The 25871-nt window shown below is 33.6% G+C and overlaps 1 long non-coding RNA gene and 1 pseudogene across 1 annotated transcript; one reads left to right on the forward strand and one right to left on the reverse strand.

The window, feature by feature from the left end:
* The first annotated feature begins 8873 nt into the window (after positions 1-8873).
* On the forward strand, positions 8874-11354 carry LOC129887768 (uncharacterized). The gene is made up of 2 exons (XR_008766485.1): positions 8874-9957; positions 11128-11354. It is a non-coding gene; the product is annotated as an uncharacterized LOC129887768 (long non-coding RNA).
* A 2899-nt stretch (positions 11355-14253) lies between these two features.
* Positions 14254-14373, reverse strand: LOC129904363 (5S ribosomal RNA; annotated as a pseudogene).
* Positions 14374-25871: the final 11498 nt, after the last annotated feature.

Here is a 25871-nt window from a genome sequence, read left to right on the forward strand (position 1 = left end):
ATGTGTATCAGTTATTTTCAATGCGAAAGTCTGCCAGTAATATTGCTCTAGGAGAAGGAGTCAGTAATGTTGTGATGATCGAGACGTCAGGCATACGAGATGCCAAGCCAAAACAGCAAGTACCTTATTGGACCTACAGTCCACTCTTGGCTCCTCGCTCGTCTTGATAGATAAAGGCGAAATTTATGTTTTTTAAAAAGCCGGTGGTAGTATGGATATCCACCCTTTATGTCACTTTACCTTGTTATGCTTTAATTCCCCTCATAATATTTTGAAAAAGGCAAAGTGGTCCATGACCATGGCCAAAGTTTTATTTCTTTATTTCAAATAAAAGCCTCTTTTATTGCGAAAATTTGTTTTAAATACTTTACTTTCGCTATCTAACTGTCTTTATTTATGATTTCAGTAAAATAATTTAAAACCTGTCAATATCATGTCATGTCACAAGATGAATGATCAAAATGAAGTGAATGATGAGTTCAAAGAATGCAATGAGACTGAAATCATTAATCTGGCAGATGACAAATGTGTCAAAGAAACAAGAATTCATGTTCATTTTACAAAGACTCAGAAAATGCATCAAGTTTCTTAGACGATACATCGATACATTCATATGCTGATACACCACGGTTACACACCAACTTGTCTCTCACAAGTTATCGATCAACTCAAATGTTGTCAAGAGATACTTTGTTTGGAGATTTATAATTTTCTTTTATATCTTTCCCTGTAATTGCATCGTTTTCTTATAATCGCTTTTATGCTTATTTATTTTAATATCCCTTTTTTTTTTAATGAACTACGTCTAATCTGAATTCTCAAGAATGAGATACGTAGGCGGCCTATGTCAGCTTCGGTCACCCCTTTATCTATTCTCAATATCCCATTTTATTATTTGAACTATGTCTGACCTGAATTCTCAAGAATGAGATACGTAGACGGCCTATGTCGGCCTCAGTCATTTTTCTACTAATATCTCTTATTTCTCATTTATCTCTCGAGAGGGGAACTATATTTGACCTGATTCCTACCTCAACGGGATACGTAGGCGCCACAACGGTTTGGTCATATCTTCCGTAAGTTCTCTATTTATAATAGAAACTGGGACAGAATTTTTGAGAGGGACTCAAAAATTTCAAAGAAGATTTTTTTTACAAAAGAAGACAAGACTGAGGTGCATCAGAAAAAGTAACTGAGACAGAATTTTTGATAGGATCTCAAAAGTTCTACAAATCTCTTATTAATAGTTTGATATCCACCAAGACATCTAACTGGGACAAATTTTTTTTAGGATGACCTCAAAAATTTTATCCAATATCAATAGGAGGTTTTTACTCGACTTCAAATTCAAGTTGGCTTCGAATGATCCCTAACATTGTTAGAAGTTCAACACCGTCAGAGTTCAAAGTCAACTACAAAACATTTTGGCTATATAAGGACTTCCAGGCTTGAACCCTCAAGGATCCTCAAAATTTTGTGAACAAGCTGTCAAACATGCTCAAATCTCTGAATCAAGGACGTTCACTTAAGCTATGCGTGACGTGACATCTGGCAGTGACCCTTTTCTAAATTGCTTTTCAAAAACTCATCTTTTTAAAAGCTTTTAATACATCAAATATTTTTGCATAAATATATTTTCATCTTATGTCTACCGAGAAGTGGGGAATCAGAGCAAGCGATCGAAGATAACAAGACAAGGAGAAAACAAATGGAGAATTCAACACAGATCAATTCATTCAAAACTAATAATTTTTTTGTGGATGCAGATTTATAAAGGATCACCATATCCCTCCGTTCAGCAAGTACAAAGATGTTAAAAGAACAAAGAGTTGTCAAAGCGATAATTTTTGTCGTCAGGATTCATCAGACGAAAAGGAGACGTTCAAAATATGAGCAACAATGCCTTGTTCAAATCTCTAGCAAACCATGAGCCATAATGAATATAAAGTGTTCGAAAATAAGCATGATATTCATACACTAATGTCAAAGTGATCAGGCACTTTGTATATATTTTCAAGAATTTTCCTTAAAAGGTTTTGCTCAGTCGTTAGTTAGAACGATAATGTGTCTATTACTTGTTTTCTTTTGAGTACAGTAACACATAAAAGAGCTACTTCCAAGGCATGCAAGCATCTATAATGACGTCAATTATATTCTCCAGCGTCAAAGATGTTTAATGGGCATACACAAGCTGCATCAAATACCAAAGAAGGTTTGAAGTGTAACTAACCAATACATCCTACCGATGGAATATCATTTATCCTACCGATGGAATATCATGATCCTGCCGATGGAATATCATAATCCTACCAATGGATCCCCATTCGTCCTACCGATGGACACACACATATTTATATCCTATCGATGGACTATCAGTATCCTACCGATGGAATATCATTATCCTGCCGATGGAATACCATAATCCTACCAATGGATCTCCATTCGTCCTATCGATGGACACACATATTTATATCCTATCGATGGAACATCAATCTATATCCTATCAACGGAATAACATACATCCTACCGATGGAATATCATTATCCTATCGATGGAACGTCATCATCCTACCAATGGATCTCCATTCGTCCTATCGATGGACACACATATTTATATCCTATCGATGGAACATCAATCTATATCTTATCAACGAAATAACATACATCCTACCGATGGAATATCATTATTCTACCGATGGAATATCATCATCATTATATTGCATAATATCTGTCCATCATCTACAATATAAAAATTTAAGAAAATTGACGTCAAATGTTAGAAGAGATGAATACGTGCCGATATAGTAATGACACTACCTCTTCATTTGAATTACATTTTTCTACTAATGAGTTTTATCTTAGTCTTTGGCGAGATCATCCAAGAGGATAGATTCTCAACTAAACCAAAGAGGCGGACGACATAAAAAAAAATGCAGCACAACGTAGAACTTTTCTTAGTAGCAAAATTAGAACACGAGTTGAAGAATAACTTTCATCACACCGCACCACTACAAGAAGGCATGTGGTATCCCTTTAAGTTTGTTAATCTCAGTTTCGCTCCGGAAAACTTCAACTTGTCACCGGAAGCAATTTATCAATCTGAGTAACAATACACCAAGAGCTTTGGAAATTATGTCCATGTAAGTTCTTAATTATGGGTGTGAAGCTAGCCATATTCATGGCTAAGAGGTTGCAAGTCTCTTTTTCATACTCGATTCACTTGTCACTCCTCCTAATCGAAGGTTATCTTATCATAAGAGATTGTCTTTTCAACCGATTGAGTCAAACTACAAGCAGTCTGATTCCTAAGTTTAAGGCTATGTAGGCGAGCTTGATTTTAAAAACTCGACTGTACTCCAACAAACCTCCTCATCCAGTTCACAAGTTTTCTAGTTTCTCCATAATTCGACTCCGTGATAGCTCTGAATTCTTTCAAATTTGTGCGCCAAATATAGCGTCTCGAACTACAAGTGGCCTAAATTCTCATGTGACCTAAGATATGTAGGAGACTCGATATTAGAGTTTGGCTATAATTTTCTAAAAGTCTGTACCAAACCTCCTTTCGTAAAAGGAAAATATGATGGTCAAAATTGGATTTGTCAATTTTCTTTAACCAGAATCTCTTTCATTGATCCTATTCAAAGAAAGAGACAGCTATTGACACCCAATTTTGACCAATCCATAACTACTTTTCGGATTGCTATCTTAATAAATAAGCATTTTTTCAAAATCATTTCTTTATTAAATAAATAAATTTATATTTAGTTTTACCCAATAAGCCATATATTTGACAGTCGTAATTTATAATATTCTTTCTATTTATTAATATTATAACTATTATCTTTATTATTATTTTTCAAATAACGAGCTTCATACGTTCGAATATTTTTATATGTCTATTTAATATATGTGTATTTTTCTTTATATAAAAATATTACTTAACTAGGTTTATTTAATAATTCTTATTAATATGTGCATATTGCATATCTATTTTAATACGTCTTGTATACATGTGCATATAAAAGTCAATAATTAATTAAGTTCATCATATATTTTAGTTAACTATGTTAATTATGCATCTATTTTAGTACGTATTATATACATACGTACGTCATATATATGTACATACATAGTATATACATAAGTAGTGCTACAATTTTAAATTCCAATTTTAATCTCATTCGTTCATCCTATATTGATTTATGGCTGTGATTTAATCCATTATCTTTTCTAATTTCAATATACCAAACACCCAAAACCTTAATACTCTCTCTCTAACTCTCAACCTAACTATCTCCCTCTCTCTACACTTTCTTCATCTTCTCCAAAGAAAAGAGAAGGCCAAGCCGCCACACCTCAAGCCGCCACACCCCCCGATCTGTACACCCTTACCACCACAGCAACACCACCAAACGACTCCATTCCCACTGCTTCAACCAGCAGCCACGTCAAACAACCTCTAGAAACATCGGCAGCCACCAGGAGAAGCAGCAGCAGCGACGTCCAGCACCTCCAGCGATGATGCGCAGCAGTGGAGACAACACACAACAGTCGCGCCTGCAACTCCAGTGGAAACAACCTTCGACGAACATCATCGGCAGCCATCGACGCGCACCTCTCCTCTCATTGTCTCAGCTACTCCGGTGAGACGAAGACGACGACACCACAACACTCAAAGCAGCCGATCGAAAAGCGTGGGGATCAAAACATTATTGGGTGTAACTTCGAGTTCATTTCGGTGAAGACGGATCTTTACAGATCCATCCTAGGTATAATGGTTTTTAGCTTCACATTCGTTCAACCTCTTGTTTCTCTTCAAGGAATTATAAGATTTGGGATTCACAGATTCTTTTTATTACAACTTAATATTTCAGAATTTTATTTTTATGTGTGGGTTGCTGCATTTGATCTTCTTCTATTTGATCATATATGTGTGATTTTGACATATGATCTCTTTCCACTTCAAACTAGCTCGGATAGAATGTCACTCTTCAGTCTAATGTGTTAAGTCATGCGTATAGTGTTCATGTGTGTCTAATTAGCTTTCTATTAATTTCGGCATAAAATTAATCATCTCTAGCATATGTCACTCTCTTAGTTGATTCTGCAGATTATCAAATCTAATTTGTTAATTGATAAAGTATGATTTTGCTTTTTTTGATATCTAAATACATATTCTTCATTTTTGGGCATTTATTTTTGATGTGTTAGTTGATTTTTTTTGTTCTGTTCAAATGAATGTTTCAATAGTCCACTAAATATGTGTTATCCATCATGTTCCTTTAAATATGTTTGTTATTGCTTGATTACTCCTGTTAATGATGATATGTAATTCATTAATTTTAGCCTGTTTCATTCCCTTAATTGATTTTGTCTATTATTTGAATTATGACATCTAGTGTATCCAGCATAATTAGAATATAAGTTGATTTGTTGGTTGATACGCTTGCTTTTGGGAAGTAACTATAGTAATTAGCATTTTTCTTGATTTGCTAACATGTAGTAATCATTTTGGTATCTAGCATGATTAATCTTGCTCCTTTATTGAATTTAAAATAAAAATTGGTACCCCACTACTTTAAGGTAAATTTTAAAGTAATTTTGTTACGTTAATTATTTGGATAGGTGATTACATATCTACTACTCTTGTGATAGACTTTATTTTTGGCCTTGAAATTCAGTTTTTCTTATTTTCAAGTGACTTGCTATTGCCTTAAATAATGATTTAAACAAACTGTTATTTTGGTTGTTTATGGTAGTCTTTGTTTAATTTTTTTGCTTTTATTTAGTCTTTATTCATTTAAGAAAATAATTGTTTTACATTTATTGATAATGGGCCCCTCTTGTCATGATTTTAGGACTTTGCTTAGTGGTGTTTCTTGACTTTTTCATCAAATTTTGAATTATTGACCAAATCATAATAATTGATTTGGTTGTTGAAAATCTTGACAGATTTTGTTGTTGAAAGGTCTTGATTTTGTTGTTGAAATTTGGTCACCTTCATTTGAAATATGTGTTCTTCCTTTGACTTATAGGGAGAAAGAAAAAAAAAAGAGTCTTGACTAAAATCTTGCCTAGCCGTTTTTCTAGATTTTCTTATTTTTCTTGATTGTCTTTTACCATTATAAGACTCATCTTCATTTTAGAGAAGGGGGAGAAAAAACAGAGAAGAAAAAATAATTTTCTACTTTCCATTTTTACATCTAATATTCATTAGAACACAAAAGGTTTTTAACAAAAATACTTAGTGCTTTTAAGTTCTTTCTTTTGCCTCTTTGCTACTTCGACTTGCTTGGATCTCGAATATTGCTACCGCTTTCCGTTGGCATATTAATAAATTCATATTAATCGTATCCAGGTTAGTACCACTTCCCTTTATATATTGGTTTATTATTTTGAAATGTGTTCTTGCTTTGTTTGTTTGCTTTGTTGTGGTAAAATTACATAATAATGACATACCTCTATATATTTGTATATTGCTTGTGTTTTTTTTTCTTTATGGTTTGACAGGGTTTGAACTTCAAAGTTCAAAACATGAAGAGTTGCAAACGAAATGTTAAGATGTCATTATTTCGTTTACATCTTTTGTATTATTCACTTACCTTTTATTTTAGTTTGTAATAATTTTGTAAACTATACTCTGCATAATAATAAATATTTGGGGACTGTCTAATGGGGAGGGGGAATCTACGTGCTATTTGTATTTATTTTGCTTTGACAATAATTTTATGTGGGTGTGCACGCTAGATAAATATGTCAAAAGGAGTTAGTTATTTTAGTTATGCTTTTATCGAGGATTAGACTTAATTTAAAATGAAAAATATATTTTTTCACAAAAAATAAAAATTGATAAATTCGATGCATTTAAATCAATCTTCTAACTTTAATATTTTTACTTATTAATATGTATTATATGACATGACCAACTCCCATATATTTTTGTTCAAACTATCAACCATTCTATTATTAAATATCATGCACATACACTTTCGATAGATAATTTTTAGCATATTAATTGAATCACATATCATAGTTTAAGCTTAATAGTTTTAGCATATTAAGTGAAACCATATCTACATGACTCGTTTAATATCTTTAGCATGTTAATTTATATAGAAATCATGTTTAGGACTTAATAAGTATTTAATAGGCTACTTAAATAGATAAAATGCCTATAGATTTGTTAATGAAATTTTAGAACATTATATCATATAGAAACTATGCCTTTAGGATGTAATAATATTGCAACTATATAGAAACTATGCTTATAATATTTTCATAGTAATAATCATACATAAATCATGTCCATAGGACCTAATGAATATTTTAGTATTTTTATAAGAATTAAATTATGCTTATAAGACTAAAAATATCTTCGTCATATTAATGCATAAAGAAGTTATATCAATAGGATTTAATAAATGTTCTAATGCATACTTTATTTAGAAACCATGATCATAGAGTTTTAAAATTTTAATGTATCGTGCCTATAATATTGTTAATTAATATTTCAACATGTTAATCACCTAAATATCATGTTTATAGGATTTAATATTATTTCAAGCATATAGAAACCATGACGGTAAGAATATTTTGAGTCTATTAGGTCAATGAGATTTAACAACATTTTCAGCATATTTTATCATATAACAATCAGTTTATAGGTATTATAATTCTAACATACCAATTAAACAAATATCATGTCTGTCGGTCTTCATAAATATTTTTCATAATGCTATGTGTAAAATTCATTCCCATAGGTTTCTAATAAATATTTTATCATGTTATTCCATTTTTGAAAATATATCTATAGTATTTTAATAAATCTTCAGCATGTTATTAACTAAAATCATATTAATAGAATTTATAAATATTATTAGTTAATAATTAAAAATTATCAAGAATGTCGTTATTTTATCATGTTTGAATTTTTGCATTTAATCTCGTATATTTGATTGTATGTACACACATACAATTATTTTAACTTTCCCTATTTATCTGTGTTTTCAAGCATATTAATTAATTAATCTAGAGGCTTATTTGAGATTTTATGTGCTAACTGTTCATCCCATCGGTTTTGTTTGGCGATGTATATATTTAGGATGACTATATTTTCTTTAGTCTAAAACCTATCTTAATAGTACGTCCAATGCCTCTTGAATATTAAGTTGGGACGTTAGACACCTTTTAGGACGTTAGTTTTTATTATTTCTTTTAGATCGCTTTAGAATTATAATAATAAATAAACTTAGGAGGGGTAGGGGTAGATAGGCCCTTCAGAAATGATGGAAATCGACCCGAACAGAAAACGACAAAATACTATATTTTTTGTCTTCCGATTAATAAGCCAGCGCTGATCCGAAGAATATGAGTACATAAATATTTCTACCCTATTTTTAAATACTTTCGTTTGTATTTATTTGGGGTAGTTTATTTATTATTTCGTTTGCCTTTTACTATTATTTAATTAATTGATGATATTTATTTATCCCGTATTAATTCTAATATTAATTGTTTAATTCAACTTAATTAAATCCCTAAAGAGTGACCATTTTTGTTTCATTATTTCTCCTTTATTTAATCATTTTACTAAGTCAATCATTCTTATAAATTATCTTAAATATTTTAAAATTTATATTTTTCTCAAAATTGTTTAATACTTTAATTATTGTTAAAACACATTTTCCCAAAGTTAGTCAAATAATTTTCAAATCGTTGGACAACCGCATGTTATCGGCAATTTTAAGTGCTAAAACCTTCTTAAAATAGTAATATGAACCTCGTATCTTTTTCTCTAAATTTTTAAGACTTAAATCTGTTAGAGTCTTTTAAATTAAGTTTTCTTAATTTTATTAAAAAATTAAGTGGCGACTCCTCTTAAAATTGATTTTTTCTCTAAAAGTTGAAATTAATTTTAAATAGTCTTTTTTCGATATAACAACCACTAAGTCATTCTTATTCTATTTGGAGCTGAAACTCCAGCAAACAAAAGAAGAGGAAAAATGTGAGGAACATAGAGCAAGGCAGCCATGGTTGTTTTAAGAATTAAAGGTAAGTTCTTAAATTGTTCTCCGTGAATTAATTATCTATGGTGTTCATCAACCATATGGAGATGTATATATGTATCTTACGATGTCTACGGAATTAATTCTTCAGCTTTACACCTAGAAGAGGGTGAAAGAACAAAGAGAGAAAACGTTAAGAGCTAGTTAACAAACCCATTTTTGAATGAGACTGTTGTTAGTAATATTAGTATAACTTCTTTTGTACAGCTTCGTTTCGAGTGATTCAATATGTTTTGTAAAGATATTTCATAGGTCTATAACTTTTATGTAGACTTTAAAATTCATCTTTGCTTTTATCTGCTCGAAAGAGGGTGATGAAGTATAGAGGAGGTACTGCCCAGATTTTGGTTTTGGACATCTTACACGGACTGCTGTTGATATTTTGGACATATATTTTTGTACATAATTGATTTAGGGGTGATTTTAAATTGTATACGATCCTAAGGCACATTTCTATAACTTTCATGAAGGACATAAAACCTATTTCCCTCAATTACCCCTTCAAAACAAAGCGACAATGCAAGACAATAAGCTGTCCAGAATTCACGTTTTGATAGTTTTGAGTTCGTTGTTTGGGGTTTGTATTGTGTAATGTTGGTGTGAATTGCTTGTATATATATTGCAGGTTGTTGTTGTTGGTTGTCTGTAGTTATTAGGGGTGGCTTGAAAATTCAGATAGGGCATATTATAGGGGAGATGCTGCTCAATTTTCGTTAACACCTTAGCTAATTAAAGAACTAGTCGAGGGAACGAACAAGGAAATAGATTCCATGAATACTAAGGTGCAACTAAAGGTGATGAAAAGTCAAGAGTGGTTGATATTCGTATTACTTCCATGTTGAATAGGTTCAAAGGACGACGAGGAGAACGTGACAAAAAGTGACTCGTACGAGGTATGTAAAGCTTTCTCTTGGCATGTTTTAGTATAAGTACGTACAACTATCTTTCTTTCCTTTTGGAAAGTTTTAGACTTAAGTGAGTTGTATATGGAATATGGGAATAATTCTATTCCTAGAACTCTAGGTATGCCTCATAATCCCTAACTACAGTTAGGTGTTGACACCCCTACAAGAATTTAGCATTGCCTGTTAAGGCTTCTACGTGTTAAAGAGTAGTGTATGGGAAACTATCTTTCCTTTCTCTTGATATGTACTTGGTATGAAAATAAGATTATGATGCCATAGTTGTTCACCGAGCCCCTTGATGGGCCTGGTACGAGATATGTATATAATGACCACCTAAAGGAAAGTACAGACTATATAAAGTTTACTCTCTTTCTTTTCTGGCATGTCTTAGTTGTAAGTTAAATGTGAGCTCCGGAGTAACTCCATTCTTAACATCTCCTATTTACTTTTGAATATCGAACTCCGATAGTAGTTAAACTATTTCCCTGGAAACTTCTATATGTTAAAGAGGTACCAAATGTACAGGCTCCAAGTCTTAAAGACTATACAAGACTAAGTGTTTTTGATTACATAAATGTTTTGTCCCTATCTTAATACATGTCTAGGTCCCCGAGATTACATTTAAGGCAGCCCATAATGGCATTTAGAGGACACTCGAGATGACTACACCGTTACTCAGGTCCTCAAACAAAAGCTTAATTTTTTTATTTTGTCGAGTCTCTGATAATGATTTAAATTGCATATAGTTACTCACTGCTCTACTCATGTATACTGTAACCCTTTTTTCACCGAGTCCTAGGTCGGGTACGTTATCATGTATAATTTACTATATTGTCCACCGAGCCCCTCACTAGAGGATCGGGTACGTATGTATATGTTTGATTATGTGTTGTAATAAGGTGGTGATGGCACTAGTGCCATGCTGGTTTTATAGAGGTGATTCACTAGACCCCCGAAAGGGACGGCTATATGATATGATTCGAACATGCATGCTTTTGTAATTCACAAAGTATAGGTACAGGTTTCCGATTTGATATCTTATCCCCTGTTCCTCTATCTCAAATATGCTTCCAGTTGTATTATGTTATGTTTTACATGCTCAGTACATATATCGTACTGACCCCCTTTCTTTGTGGGGGCTGCATTTCATGCTCGCAGGTATAGGTACAGGTTTTGGAAGTCTGTCAACTTAGGATTCTGCTCAGCTCAGCTGGAGGTGGCTCCATTGTATTAGAGCCTAGTTTTTGATATTGACCATTAATGTATAAAAGTGTTCTGTCTATTCAGGGGTATGGTAGGGGCCCTGTCCCGCCATATGTTGTTATTAATATGTTTAGAGGTCTGCAGATTTGTATATGTGGGTTGTGTATATCAGTTTGATTCAACTGGGTCTACATGATGTATGGTATATGTTATTATGCTATGACAACCTTGTTGTCTCGCATGCCCTTTCATATTACGACACAAACAAAAAGGCTACAGGTTTATAAGAATATTATCACCCAATGGGGCTCTATTACATGATATTGTTTTATTTACAGTTTAATTTGACCACAACTGATAGTTAGGTATATGGGGGGTCCAGGTCGGACCCCAGTCGCAGCCTACGGGGTTGGGTCGTAACAGAAGTGGTATCAAAGCAGTTCGACCTTGGAGTGTCTGCAGATCGTGTCTAGTAGAATTTTGATTATCGATGTGTTGCATGCCACATCTATAAACAGGAAGCTACAGGACATTTAGGATGTTACCTTTCTTTCGCATCTAAGATGTGCTATAGATATGAGTCATAGGAAAATTCTTTGTACTAACCCTGGACTTTAGTAGAAGGACGACATCAACCGAAGGAAGTAATTGACGACATGGGACATTACAAAGCATGCATGTAAGTAAAGTAAAGTCACGGAAGAGATCCGACGGGTAAGGTATTGAAGTAATATTGAAATGTAAAGTTGAAACCTGGAAAGGAAAAGTAGACAGGAAGTGAAACAGATGCAGTTCGGAGTTGGACATACGAGGTAAGTCCATTATTTTTATACTATTATTGATATTGAAAGCCCTGTGTGGCTGCGATATGAGGTGATATTGAAAGCCCTGTGTGGCTGTGATATGATATGAATATATATATGTGTTGGCCCTGTGAGGCATTGTTGGTATTTTCTGCGTGCAGGTTTTGGGATAGTAAGGAGTGTAGAGGAAATTCTGCTAAAATTTTCCCAAAACAAAAAAAGAGAATAAAATATAGCTTTATAACATGTTTTGGAAATTGATATCGAGTACCCATATTATGCCAAATTAAAGCTGTAAGAGGTAATCTTCATGTCATCAATAAGGGATACCCTTTTTACTTGGGGAAGTTTATGTCGGAGAAACAAAAGTCTGTCTGAGCAGTACAATTCAGACCACAGTATCTCTAGCCATAGTTATACTGTAAAAAAAAGAAAAGCTCAGGTTGAAAGGGAAGATGTCTAGTAATTGAGCTTCACTCATTTTCAAAGTACCAAGCCCCCAACTCCTAATTGTAAATTAGATAAGTTGTTCATAACTAGAGGATAAATTTGGAATGAGACCAGGTAGGTCAAGTATTAAAAAAAGTACTGCGATGTTTAAGAGGTTCTGGTTTCTTCCAACAATAGTTGGAAAATCGTTTACGATAACAGTTTATAGTTCTCCATTGACTAATTAGGGAAGGAACTTCTAATAGACGCACCTCAAAGAGATGTCAGGAACTGAAAATGTGTACGAAATAAAAGGGGGATATGTAAGTATGAATTGAATAGTGTGATACAAGTATACAGGGATAAAGTGAGACCGCTAATAAGCGCCCTTAGTAGATGCTAACTAAGTTAAAGGCCTGCGTTGAGTATGCAGTATTGGTATGGAGCTTAAGATATAGAGGAATAATGCGTGCACACAACGTCGCCCCAAAAATAGTGGAACCCTTAAAAGATAAAGACGGCAGACTTAAGGAATAAATAGTGCAACTTACGTTCATCCCAAGAAACAAAGGATATAGGTTGGGACAAAGCCACTACTTCAAGAAAAAATGGAATAGTTATCGTCGAAATACTAGTACTGCCTAATTAAAATCGGAATGACTTCAAGTACTAATTAATTTTTGATGAAGATAAGTAGAATGTGGCCTCAGACGAGTAGTCCCATGGGTCCCATTACTCAAGTATAGAGTAATAAATGAGGTGTCACACTATGTATGAAAAGGTTCTTGTTGTTTCATAATTTAGCCAAGATTCCGTATGCGGATAACCAGGTTGTAAAATATACAGGAAGATGGGGACCTGATGCAGTACCAAGTAGATTAGAGAAAGAGATTGGACGAAATTGAGACTGGATATAGAGACATAGAGCAAGGTACAAGCAGATGAAAGTACGAGTACCCTCTAAAGGGGGAAGTTAATGAGAAAATGGCAAAAGTAGGAGGAGGCAATTGATATGGCAATATATTTGAGATGGACGTCTAAACTTCAATAAAATATCTTGCCGAACCAAGTTAGAAAGGTCCGGGAGCCACTAATAATTGGATGGAAGCCAGAATGCTACATAAGGCAGCGTTAAGAAGTTTGTGACGAGACCCTGAACAACATAACACTAGAAGGTGGCTGCGTGTAAAAATACAAGAGTGTAACCATGAAAAGATATCGAATAACTCAAGAGACATTACGAAGGATAATGATAGCATGCTAGACCAAAAGCCAAAATGTTGGCTACATAGTTAGTCGCAAATGATGTTGCGATAGATAAATAACCAAAGAAAAAGGAAATAGAAAAAAGTGCAGAGACAAGGTATTTCTTGCATTTTTCATATCCTTGTAAAGGTAAAGAATGACACGAAAATGTGTCAAGAAGATTACAAGTGGGGGTAAGGAAAATTGTGAAATAGTTTGAATAAGACGGACAGGACTAGCTGGTTGCTATAGGATAGGCAAGCTTATATGTCAAACTCCTTTAAAACTATGCCAGCTAATAATAGACCAAAACTCAAAGCAACTCTAAAGGTCACTATATCAACGAACTTTAGCGCTACTCAGTAGCCCACCCTAATGAATGGGTGATTACAAAAAGGGGTGAATACAATAGGAGAAGTTAAATAAAAGTGACCAACAAAAAAAAGGGGGGGACAGGGTCATAGTAGAACTAAAGGTCTACCCCGATACTGATTGCAAGATAACAGAGAAAAGGACAAGGCAAAACATAAAGACTCGCGAGACAACGCTGAGCTAAATCTGGAGCTAAGTTGAGTGCCCCGCATATTATTGCAAGGATTACCATGAAATGCGACATGAGGAATTCCCAAGGAGGTCACCCATCCCAGTATTACTCTCGCCCAAGCACGCTTAACTTCTAAATTCTGGTGGAATTTAGTGCGATAGTGCGGGTGTGATCGCGCGAGATGGAAGAATCTGAACTAGCGGCGGAGAAAAAATATGAGATTATGTACCCAGAGTACTATAAGTTATGTTGAGGGTATTGTAAAAAGGATTTAAGCAAGACAAATAAGGATGGAGTGCCAGTTAAAGTTTGGAAAAAAAGAAGGACTATACTAGGCTAACGCACCTATTCTATACTCGTCAAGAGTAGGGAATTGTAAGACTTGATTTACCTACGTAAGATACTAATTTAGAAGTCTTATACACTTAAGCTACTTGAGGATATACCAAGCTTGCGAAGTACGGATTACATAGTCTCTTGAAATGAGACCAGATGACGACCCTATGAAAGGGAGAAAAACTAGTTTCCGAACTTACAAAAGTGAAGCAAGCAGGTGAAAAGCAAGCAGGTGACTTACCTACTTGAGGTGGACCCCGCTGCTACATAGCAGTATGTGATTGGCCACAGGGGTTGAGGTGGCACCCTAGGAGGCTGCCACGTATCACCCTAGGGGGCTGGCACATGGCACCTTATAAAGAGGTATATATATGTGTATTTGGATGAATTCTAAGTCATTCTTATTCTATTTGGAGCTAAAAATCCAGCAAACAAAAGAAGAGGAAAAATGTGAGGAACAAAGAACAAGGCAGCCATGGGTTTTTTAAGAATTAAAGGTAACTTCTTAAATTATTCTCCGTTAATTAATTGTCTACGGTATTCTTCAACCACATAGAGATGTATATATGTATCTTACAATGTCTACGAAATTAATTCTTCAGCTTTACACCTAGAAGAGGGTGAAAGAATAAAGAGAGAAAACATTAAGAGCTAGTTAACAAACCAGTTTTTGAATGGGACTATTGTTAGTAATATTAGTATAACTTCTTGTGTAATGATTCATTTTGAGTGATTCAATATGTTTTGGAAATATATTTCATAGTTCTATAACTTTAATTTAGCCTTTAAAATCAATTTTTGCTTTTATCTACTCGAAAAAGGGTGATGAAGTATAGAGGAGGTACTGCCCAGATTTTGGTTTTGGACATCTTACACAAACTTTTGTTGGTATTTTGGGCATATCTTTTTGTACAGAATTGATGTAGGGGTGATTTTAAATTTTATAAGACACTAAGACACATGTCTATAACTTTCATGGAGTACATAAAGCCTGTTTACCTCAATTACCCCTTCGAAATAAAGCGACAATGCAAGATAGTAAGCTGTCTAGAATTCACGTTTTGATAGTTTTGAGTGAGTTGTTTGGGGTTTGTATTGTGTAATACTGGTGTGAATTGCTTGTATATATGTTGAAGGTTGTTGTTGTAACCGGATGTAGTTATTAGGGGTGTGATTGGAAATTCGGATAGGGCATATTATAGGAGAGATGCTGCCCAATTTTCGTTAATACCTTAGCTAATTAAAGAACTAGTCGAGGAAACGAACAAGGAAATAGATTCCATGAATACTAAGGTGCAACTGAAGGTGCTGGAAAGTCAAGAGTGGTTGATATTCTTATTACTTCCATGTTGAATAGGTTCAAAGGACGATGAGGCGAACATGACAAAGAGTGACTCATACGAGGTATGTAAAGCTTTCTCTTGGCATGTTTTAGTATAAGTACGTATAGCTATCTTTCTTTCCTATTAGAAAGTTTTAGACTTAAGTGAATTGTATGTTGAATGTGGGGATAATTCCATTCCCAGAACTCCAGGTATGCCTCATAATCCCTAACTATAGTTAGGTGTTGACACCCCTACAAGAATTGAGCATTGCCTGTTAAGGCTTCTACGTGTTAACGAGTAGTGTATGGGAAACTATCTTTCCTTTATCTTGATATGTACTTGGTATGAAAATGAGATTATGATGCCATAGTTATTCACTGAGCCCCAGGATAGGCCGGGTACGAGATATGTATATAATGGCCACCTGAAGGAAAGTACAGACTATATAGAGTTTACTCTCTTTCTTTTCTGGCATGTCTTAGTTGTAAGTTAAATATGATGTGAGCTCCGGAGTAACTCCATTCTTAACATCTCCTATTTACTTTTGAATATCGAACTCCGATAGTAGTTGAACTATTTCCCTGGAAACTTCTATATGTTAAAGAGGTACCAAATGTATAGGCTCCAAGTCTTAAAGACTATACAAGATTAAGTGTTTTTGATTCCATAAATGATTTGGCCCTATGTTAATACATGTCTAGGTCCCCGAGATTACTTTTAAGGTAGCCCATAATGGCATTTAGAGGATACTCGAGATGACTACACCGTTACTCGGGTCCTCAAACAAAAGCTTAACTTTCTTATTTTGTCGAGTCTCTAATAATGATTTAAATTGCATATAGTTACTCACTGCTCTACTCGTGTATATTTTAACCCTTCTTTCACCGAGTCCTAGGACGGGTATGTTATCATGCATAATTCACTGCATTATCCATCGAGCCCCTCACTAGAGGGTCGGGTACGTATGTATATGTATGATGATGTGTTGTAATAAGGTGGTGATGGCACTGGTGCCATGATTGTTTTACAGAGGTAATTCATCGGACCCCCGAAAGGGACGGCTATATGATATGATTCGAACATGCATGCTTTTGTAATTCACAAAGTACAGGTACAGGTTTCTGATTTGATATCTTATCCCCTATTCCTCTATCTCAGATATGCTTCTAGTTATATTATGTTATGTTTTACATACTCAGTACATATATCATACTGACCCCCTTTTTCAGGGGGTTGCGTTTCATGCCCGCAGGTATAGGTATAGGTTTTAGGAGTCCGTCAGCTTAAGATTCCGCTCATCTCAGCTGGAGGAGACTCCATTGTATTGGAGCCTAGTTTTTGATACTGACCATTAATGTATAAAATTGTTCTATCTATTCAGGGGTACGGCAGGGGCCCTGTCCTGCCATATGTTATCGTTAATATTTTTAGAGGTCTACAGACATGTATATATGGGTTGTGTATATCAGTTTGATTCAGTTGGGTCTACATGATGTATGGTATATGTTATTATGCTATGACAGCCTTGTCGGCTCGCATGCCCTTTCATATTACGACACAAACGAAAAGGGCTACCGGTTTACGAAAATATTATCGCCCAATGGGGCTCTGTTATATGATATTCTTTTATTTATAGTTCAATTTAACCACAGCTGATAGTTAGGTATATGGGGGGGTCCAGGTTGGACCCTAGTCGCGGCCTAGGGGGTTGGGTCGTGATAGTTTCATTAGCTAGTCGCATAACTTTATCCTTGAAGACAAAAATTTCTAAAGAGGATGACTTATAAGTCTTTGATACTTGCAATAGTTTGTGTCATTAGTTTTCCCAACTTCATCTGGTCGCTTCATCTATGGAAACTTAATGAGCTTTAGCTTAAGCAACTCATCAAAGATTTTGGAAACATCCGAATCCAGAAAGGGGTATTCCCTTTCTTGCATCTCCCTTAAGGTCAACTTTCGAGTTGGACACTGTTGAAACGTCATCTTCACACTTTGCTTCTTGTTTTCCTTAGTGGTAAACTTTAGATGAGACATATTGGTATTCATGGTTTCTTTGTTTTTATTTCTAGGCACAAATTTGCTCCATCGTTTGTGTTCTTGCTTGCCCTTTCCTTTGTGATGATCATAGACAAACATCACATCTTTCCCAGCAAAAAACATGCTCAACTCAATATCCACTGCATTCCTTGGATACACATTTCTATGAAAGAAGCTTCGCTAAGTTTCTCCAGCGATTTATGAAGTCAATAACTGGTTCATCCTTTCTTTGAAATCTATTCGTGAGTTCTACCATACTTACCGTACGCCTTGTGCTATAAAATCAATTAAAAATCTTGTGCTTTATTTGCTCCCAACTATCAATAGAATTGAGCTAAAGATTATTGTACCAATCAAAGGCATTTTCTTTCAAAGAGCGGACGAAATGCTTCACAAGATAGTCTCCATAGGTCCCAACATTTTTCATGTCTCCACAAAGTATGCAACATGTTGCTTTGGATTTTCTTTTCCCTTAAACTTCTGAAATTTAGGAGGTTGATAACCTGCAGGCATGTTGAAGCTGTCAATCCTTGCAGTGTACGGTTTGGCATACATATGGAAAGAGTTGGTGGAGGTTTCACAATTATTTGTGATGGTCCCTTCGATGAAATCCTTCAAACGATCTAGCGGAATCATCCCTTCATAAGAAACTGACATCTCCTTGACATGCGATACTTATTTCACAAGATTTTAGATCTCTTGAAATTCTATAACCTTTCTAGGTGCATGACTACCTTCTCCATCTAAGAGACCGCCCATCCTATCTATCAACTTATCAATTTGAGAATCTTGGTGGTATACATGCTTTGTCAATCCTTCAACGAACTTCGCCAGATTTGCAAGTTGTTCCTCTATGGATGAAGCGTCAGTTACCATTGCTTGCATAATTATTGGGATGTAGGAGAGTAACATGGATTGTCGCGTAAGTTGATCTTTAACGGACTCACATTACGTGATGTAGATGGAGACGATCTACCGGTTGAATCATGATTCTCCTTTCTGGTAGAGTTTTTGGAACCAGAGAGCTCGAGTAGAGCTAAATATTTCTTGATCTTTTCAGCAACACAGCTGCTTCCATCTGAAACATTTGTTGAGGAATTTTACCATTTTGGAGTTGAAGACCCAAAAATAGGAGTTGAGATGGACGACACTTGAAGTGTTTGTTGTCCCAGCATAGTGTCCTTGCTCCTCATAACAGCTCCAAAACTTCCAAAATTAACACCAAAGATTCCTTCTACATCAGCAAAGAACTTGGAGTCAACAATCTTGGAGGAAATTGATCGGGAGTTGATATTCTTAGAAGTTATTTTGATATTATTTGATGCTTTAAAAATTGACATATTTTAGTCCATTTATGAATATTCCATGTATTTGTAAAATTTTTGAGATGTCTTTTCAAGAAAATATAATACCCTTTATATATGCATGAATTAGGGTTTAGGGTGGAGTAGCCTCCAAAAAATCCTAATTGAAATAGGACCCATCTTGTAGAGTCCTACAAAATTTCAATGTCTACAAATGCCCCACACTTTATATCTTGTTGGAGTGTAGACTTGACGGAGCTCAAAGACGAGGCTTGAAGTACTCATTCTTCTACCTTTCCGATTTTTTGGCTTCAAATTTGCATATTTGATTTATGAGAGAAGATATGAAGCCCAGATCTGATTCCACTGGGCGTGCCAGATTTATTGACAATAAAATTCGCATCGAGAAAATAACATGCAAGAACAAAAAACATCACAAAAATTATAGTATTTGATTTTCGATTATGAGTGTTACAATCTCTATGAATCCTTTGATTCATCTTTTCAAATATAAATTCAAGGGCTCTTGAGATTGATCGTGAATATTGTTGAACTGGACAGATTTTATCTTGATTTGTACTTCAATTCAAGGGCTTTTGAGTTTGATCTTGAATCTGGTGGTCTTAATCTTTATTTGTGGATTTAATAAACTTGATATGGACTTGAATTTGATGCACTTGATCTTGATCTTGACTTGTACTTGAATTCAAAGGCTTTTGGACTTGATCTTGAATCTTGTGGTGTTGATCTTGAGCTTGATGAACTTGAACTTGAATTCTTGGACTTGTAGTTTGTAGAAAAATCTGTGGCGTTTGATCCACGAACTCTCTCTGGCTTCTTGTTAGAATTCTAATTTTTTTTTGTGAATTATGAGGACCCCTATTTATAGTTGTGGAATAGAAGAGTTGGGATAAGAATAGACTTCCCTTCGACCAATCAAATTTAAGTGACATGACATATTGGGTTTTAGCGAAGTGGGCTTGTTATTTTGACATATGACATGATCCTATTGACTTATTTGTTTGACTTGGCATGACACGTCACTTGACATGTGACACAAAAAATAGGCCTCTAGGATGATATGTATTGGGCTTAACAAAGTAGGCTTACCATTTGTAGCCCAAATCAATGAATTTGGACTTTTAATAAATCCATATTTATTGAACTTAAATAATCAACCCAATTATATTAATTCATAATATTTATTTGGGAAAATATATTCATGAATTTAATTTAATAAAATTATTTTATAAATTTTTATTTAATAAATTTTAAGTGATTACAACATTAATTTAATTAAACTTATCTGCTGGTTTAAATTACAATAAGTTTTTAAGAACTACAAAATATCATGTTCATAGTTAAACATATTTAATTTCAAATTTTAAATGACTATCAAAATTTAATTTTTTTTAAAAAAAGCTGTAAAAATTTAAAAGTTAGTTAATTATTACCTAATTTAACCAATTTGTTCTAAAACTAATACATGACTTAATTCTATGCCGCCATTTGATATAATCCTAAGCTAGATTTTCTTCCTTTTAATTGTATATAAATAATGAATATAAAGCGAGGTGACTTTTTCAACTGATATATATAATTAAACACCTTCAGTCTCAATTGATAAATTGAAGTTTCGAGTCATATGTAGAATAAACAAAAAAACACAATAGACTATTGAAGTTCATAGATTGTTAAATTATGTACTTTTACTTTCCAATAAAAGTTGTCTTTTATTGGACATGAACTTTAAGCTAGCGTAAGCTTATGTGATGACTACGAAGAGGAGTTATGTAATTTGGAAGGCCTAGTATACTTAGTTGGAAGCTCTAATTAAACATCTATTTATTAACTTTATAAGAAGTCTACCTATTTATAATATATAAGTTTGGCTCCAAATTGAGCAAAGAGTTGTATGTTTTGGAAGGCCTAGTAACCTTAGTAGGATTCCCTACATATATATCTACTCATTATACATTATTATAAGGAGTCTATTAGTTCTAGGTTTGGCTCCTAATTAAGCAGGATTTGTGTGATTTAGAAGGCTTAATTAGCTAGTATAGTAATCTTAGTTGGATGATCTATACAACTACTTCTTCTTGAACTTCCTAAAGAGTCTATCTATAATAGGTTTGGCTCCTATACTACAAGAAAATGCTCGACTTATGACGGTTTATTTATGAAAGTTTTCAAAATTTCCACCAAATCATTTTGTGACCTTTGTTTTAAGCCCCACAATATAAATTTTTTAATGGCAATTTTATCTTAGAAAATCGTCACTGTTCAGTATAATTTATGGTGACTCCCGTAAAATTTTGTTACTTTTAGAAATTAGATATTATTATATTTAAATAATATGATGTATAATGACTAATGGTGAAAGTTAACTCATTATATATACACACAAATGCACATCCCTCTTCTTCTTCATTTTAATAGGATTGTAACTTTTGATCCTCAGTTTTACTTATTAAGGTAATCTTTAAATATTTTTTTTACTTTGTCTGTCCAATTTCATTTCACTGTTTTATTATAGGGATAATACACAAGTACCTCCCTCAACTATAACCGAAATTGTTTGGACACATCTTAACTATACATAGGTCCCATTAACCTCCTGAATTATTTTAAAGTGTAATAAACACACCCTTCAATGCTGAGGTGGCACAAAAAGTATGTTCACTCTCTTCGAGACATGTGAGAGACTAAAAAGAAGTATAAGAGCCCGCTTGGATAGGCTTAAAAAAAGTAACTTTTATGTATGAAGTGTTTTTAGAACTTTAAAGTGCTGAAAGTTATTTTTATAAATAAGCAGTTGAGTGTTTGGATAAAAGTGCTTAAATGAAGAAAATTATGTGAATTTTAGGGTTAAAAGAATAAAAAGGGTAGTTTGGGAATTTAATTAAAATATAAGGGATATAAAGTAATTTCCATGGTCAAAGAAAATGACTTTAAGCACTTAGAAAAAAAAAGTTAGGAATCCTAACTTTTCATTTTTGACTGACTTTAAGAACTTTCTGACTTAAAGTTAGCATTAGACAAACACGTCCAAAAGTTGAAAAGGGGCTTTAAGTTGATTTTGACCAACTTAAAGCCAATCCAAACGGGCTCTAAATTTGGTTAATTTAGACACATATCCATTTTCAATTGAACATTTTCATTATTAATTAATACACATAAATAGTTAACATTAAAACTTAAGTTGATATCTTTTTAATTAATTTTTTTTTTCATTATGAAATAGATCCCAATTTTATCAAATTTAGAAATATAAATATTTTTTCACAACATACTTAAATTGCCGGTGATCTTTTTACAGACATTTCATCAATTTATATAATATCGGAAGAATTTTTTTTCTTTCTTTTTTTTACTCAAACACTTAACATGTAATTCAAAAAAAATGCATATTAGAGATTTAGTTTAGGCAATATATGGTGAGCACGATTTTAAATTAAATTCCTTTTTTTAAAATAATTTTTCAATTTTTTTTTTAGATCTGACGATTTTTTTTTAGATCTGACATTTTTTTAAAAATCTGACGTGGCGCTGACGTGGAGGCGAGTGTAAAACAACTCCCTTCATGTGAGTGATTATATAGATTTTAGGGTGTGTTTATTACACTTTAAAATAATTCAGGCGGGGTAATAAGACCCATGTATAGTTAATGTGTGTCGTAGCGATTTCAGTTATAGTTGAGGGGATACTTGTATACTATCCCTTTATTTTATACATTAATACTTTGTGTTAGATATTTGTGTTATTTAGTGATTTTGATTGTCCCACATCACAAAAATTTAAATTTTATAACTATTCAAGCTAAGAAAAATATTATATGATCGATATTTTTGGCTCAAATAAATTATATTTATATATACGAACTTTAAAACAAAACTTAGATACCAAATCAATAGTCATATTCATTATATTGTTTTTTGTATGCATTTTAACTTTATTTAAGCTCTTGTTATAGTTGATTTTTAAGACACTTTAATCAATAGCTACTAGTAAATTGTCTAAACAAGAAAATAAGTTTGTTCTATATGCACCAAAAATATTTCCTCATTTTGCATTTGGACAAAACTCAACCAAAATTCTAATACTTTCCACCACCCACTGCCCCAACCCTCACCCTCTCCCCCGCCAAAAAAAAATAATAAAAAAAAATGGTAAAACAAAAATATTCTTAAATTATGTAAAATTGAAAAAAAAAACGCTCTTTTAATTGTTTGATTCAAAAATATTCATGCCATTACTAATTTGGCTCAAGAATGCCTTTATGGTTACTTTTGAGTAAAAAATATCCTTTTTCTAATAAACATATTATTTCTTTTCTTTTTAAACACATTATTTATTTAATAAAATATTATTTTCAAAGAACTTTTTTCTTCATTTTAAAATTTCTTTATCTAATCCTTCCTCCGCTCCATATTAGTTGTCCACCTTATTATAAATAGTTTTCTAAATTATTTGTCAATTTACAAAATCAAGATAGAATTAATATTTTTTTTCTCATTTTATCCATAAAATTAATTCTTTTTTTTAAAAAATTTTTAAAATGCAAATAAGTTTGTAAATTTTTAAACAAGTTTCTTAAGGGGTAAATTATTTAAATTACACTTCTTATTTATGATTTTTTTAAGAGGCGTGTAAAGGAGAAAGTGGACAACTAATATGAGATGGAAGGAACATAAAATCAAGTGGAAAACATTTTTTTTCTTAATCTCCTTTTATCACTTAAAATAGAATTACTCTTTATACTTTTTAAACTTATAATATAGATCACATATAAAAGATCATAGTAACCTCATCATTAGTTTTCATTCACATATTAATAAAAATACTAATAAAATAAAAAAAATACTTTTATTTCTTATCTTTTCTAAATTGAAGTGTGAAAAACATTTGTTAATATATTCCTTGATTTTAAGTTAATATATAAAAAAGTGTCAACAATAACTCCATCATCGAAATTTTAAAGAAATCTTGTGATTTGAAGATGTCACGACCCAAGACTACCCCCTAGACATGACATGGTACTTAGAGTCTCTCTAAGTTAATCACATGTCATAAAGATAACATACATAATTGAAATAACATGAAAGCAAAAGAAAATTATGAATACTCTAATAAGATTCTCATATAGCAAAGACAATATTTGAATACACATATGTGGAATCTAACTCTTTAGTCTAAAAGTGTCACGACCCAACCCCGTAGGCCGTGACAGGTGCCCGAACTAGACACTCACGTATACCCCTGCTAACTATAAGTGAACCTGTCCCCTGTTTGAGTTATAATGTATCGATAGACATGATAACATATGATCCGATGAGGCCATCACAAAATATAGGAACAACCGTACGCACATAGATATACAACTCACATACATGTCCACAGACCTCTAAGAGTAAGAAAAATAATATAAGGCGGGACAGGGCCCCCACCGTACCCGTAGACAAATAAACATATACATTGAGAGTTAGTACTAAAATCTAGGCTCCGGCACAATGGAGCGCTTCTGAACTGCTGAGTGGGACTCCTACGCTGGTGGATCCCCAAATTATGTATCTGTACCTACGGGCATGAAATGCAGCCCCCCGAGAAAGGTGGGTCAGTACGACATATGTACTAAGTATACAAAGCATAACTAGAAGCATATCTGAAATAAAGAGAGCCAGAGGGATGAATTCGTTATGTAAGAAAACACTGTACCTGTACATTGTGAATCATAAAAACATGCATGCTCATATTATACAATATAGCCTTCCCTTTCAGGGACTCGGTGAATGCTCATATAAATATATATCGTACCTGGCCCTTTATGAGACTCGGTCATACCCGGCCCTTAATGGGACTCGATCATACCCGGCCCTTCATGGGACTCGATCATACTTGGCCCTTCATGGGACTCGGTGAATATTCATATCATCATGTATCATACCCGTCCTTTTATGGAACTCGGTCATACCCGACCCTTTATGGAACTCAATGAAAGATGTATTAACAATATGCACGAGTAGAGTAATGAGTAATCATATGTAATTTAAAACACTGTCAAAGACTCAATGAAGTAATAAAGGCGAATTGTCATTTGAAAATTAGGACTATAGTCATATCAATCATTCCTAAAATATCACTATTGATCATATCAAAAGAGCCTTAGAAATCATAGGCATGAATCAAGACGATACAAAGTAACTCATAAAAGTCAAGGACATTAACTATCGGAGCATCTTTAAGAACAGAAATCATGAATCACCCTCGAGACTTGTGAATAGAATTACCCCCAAAGATCATATTAATCCTTACTTAATTCGAAGACATGCCAAAAGAAAGAAGAGACGTCTTTACATACTCTCTACTTTCCCTCATGCAGTCTTCATATACATATGTATCGAGGAACGTTTGGCCCGATCCTTATATAGTAACATATGTCGAGGATTGTTCGGTCCAATCCTTATATACATATATCATACTTGGCCTATCAAAGGACTTGGTACCATAAATATCTCATCATAACATCATATCTAAGTCAAGGACATATCAAGAGAAAATAAGGGTAGCCTCACATACTTATGCCAACAACATGCCAAGAGAAAGAAGGTAGCTTCACATACCTCTTATGGATTACCCTTCACCACATTCACCTCGTCGTATTTTGAACCTATTTAAC

The sequence above is a fragment of the Solanum dulcamara genome, chromosome 1, assembly GCF_947179165.1.
Source record: "Solanum dulcamara chromosome 1, daSolDulc1.2, whole genome shotgun sequence".
In the NCBI taxonomy this organism is placed as follows: domain Eukaryota; kingdom Viridiplantae; phylum Streptophyta; class Magnoliopsida; order Solanales; family Solanaceae; genus Solanum; species Solanum dulcamara.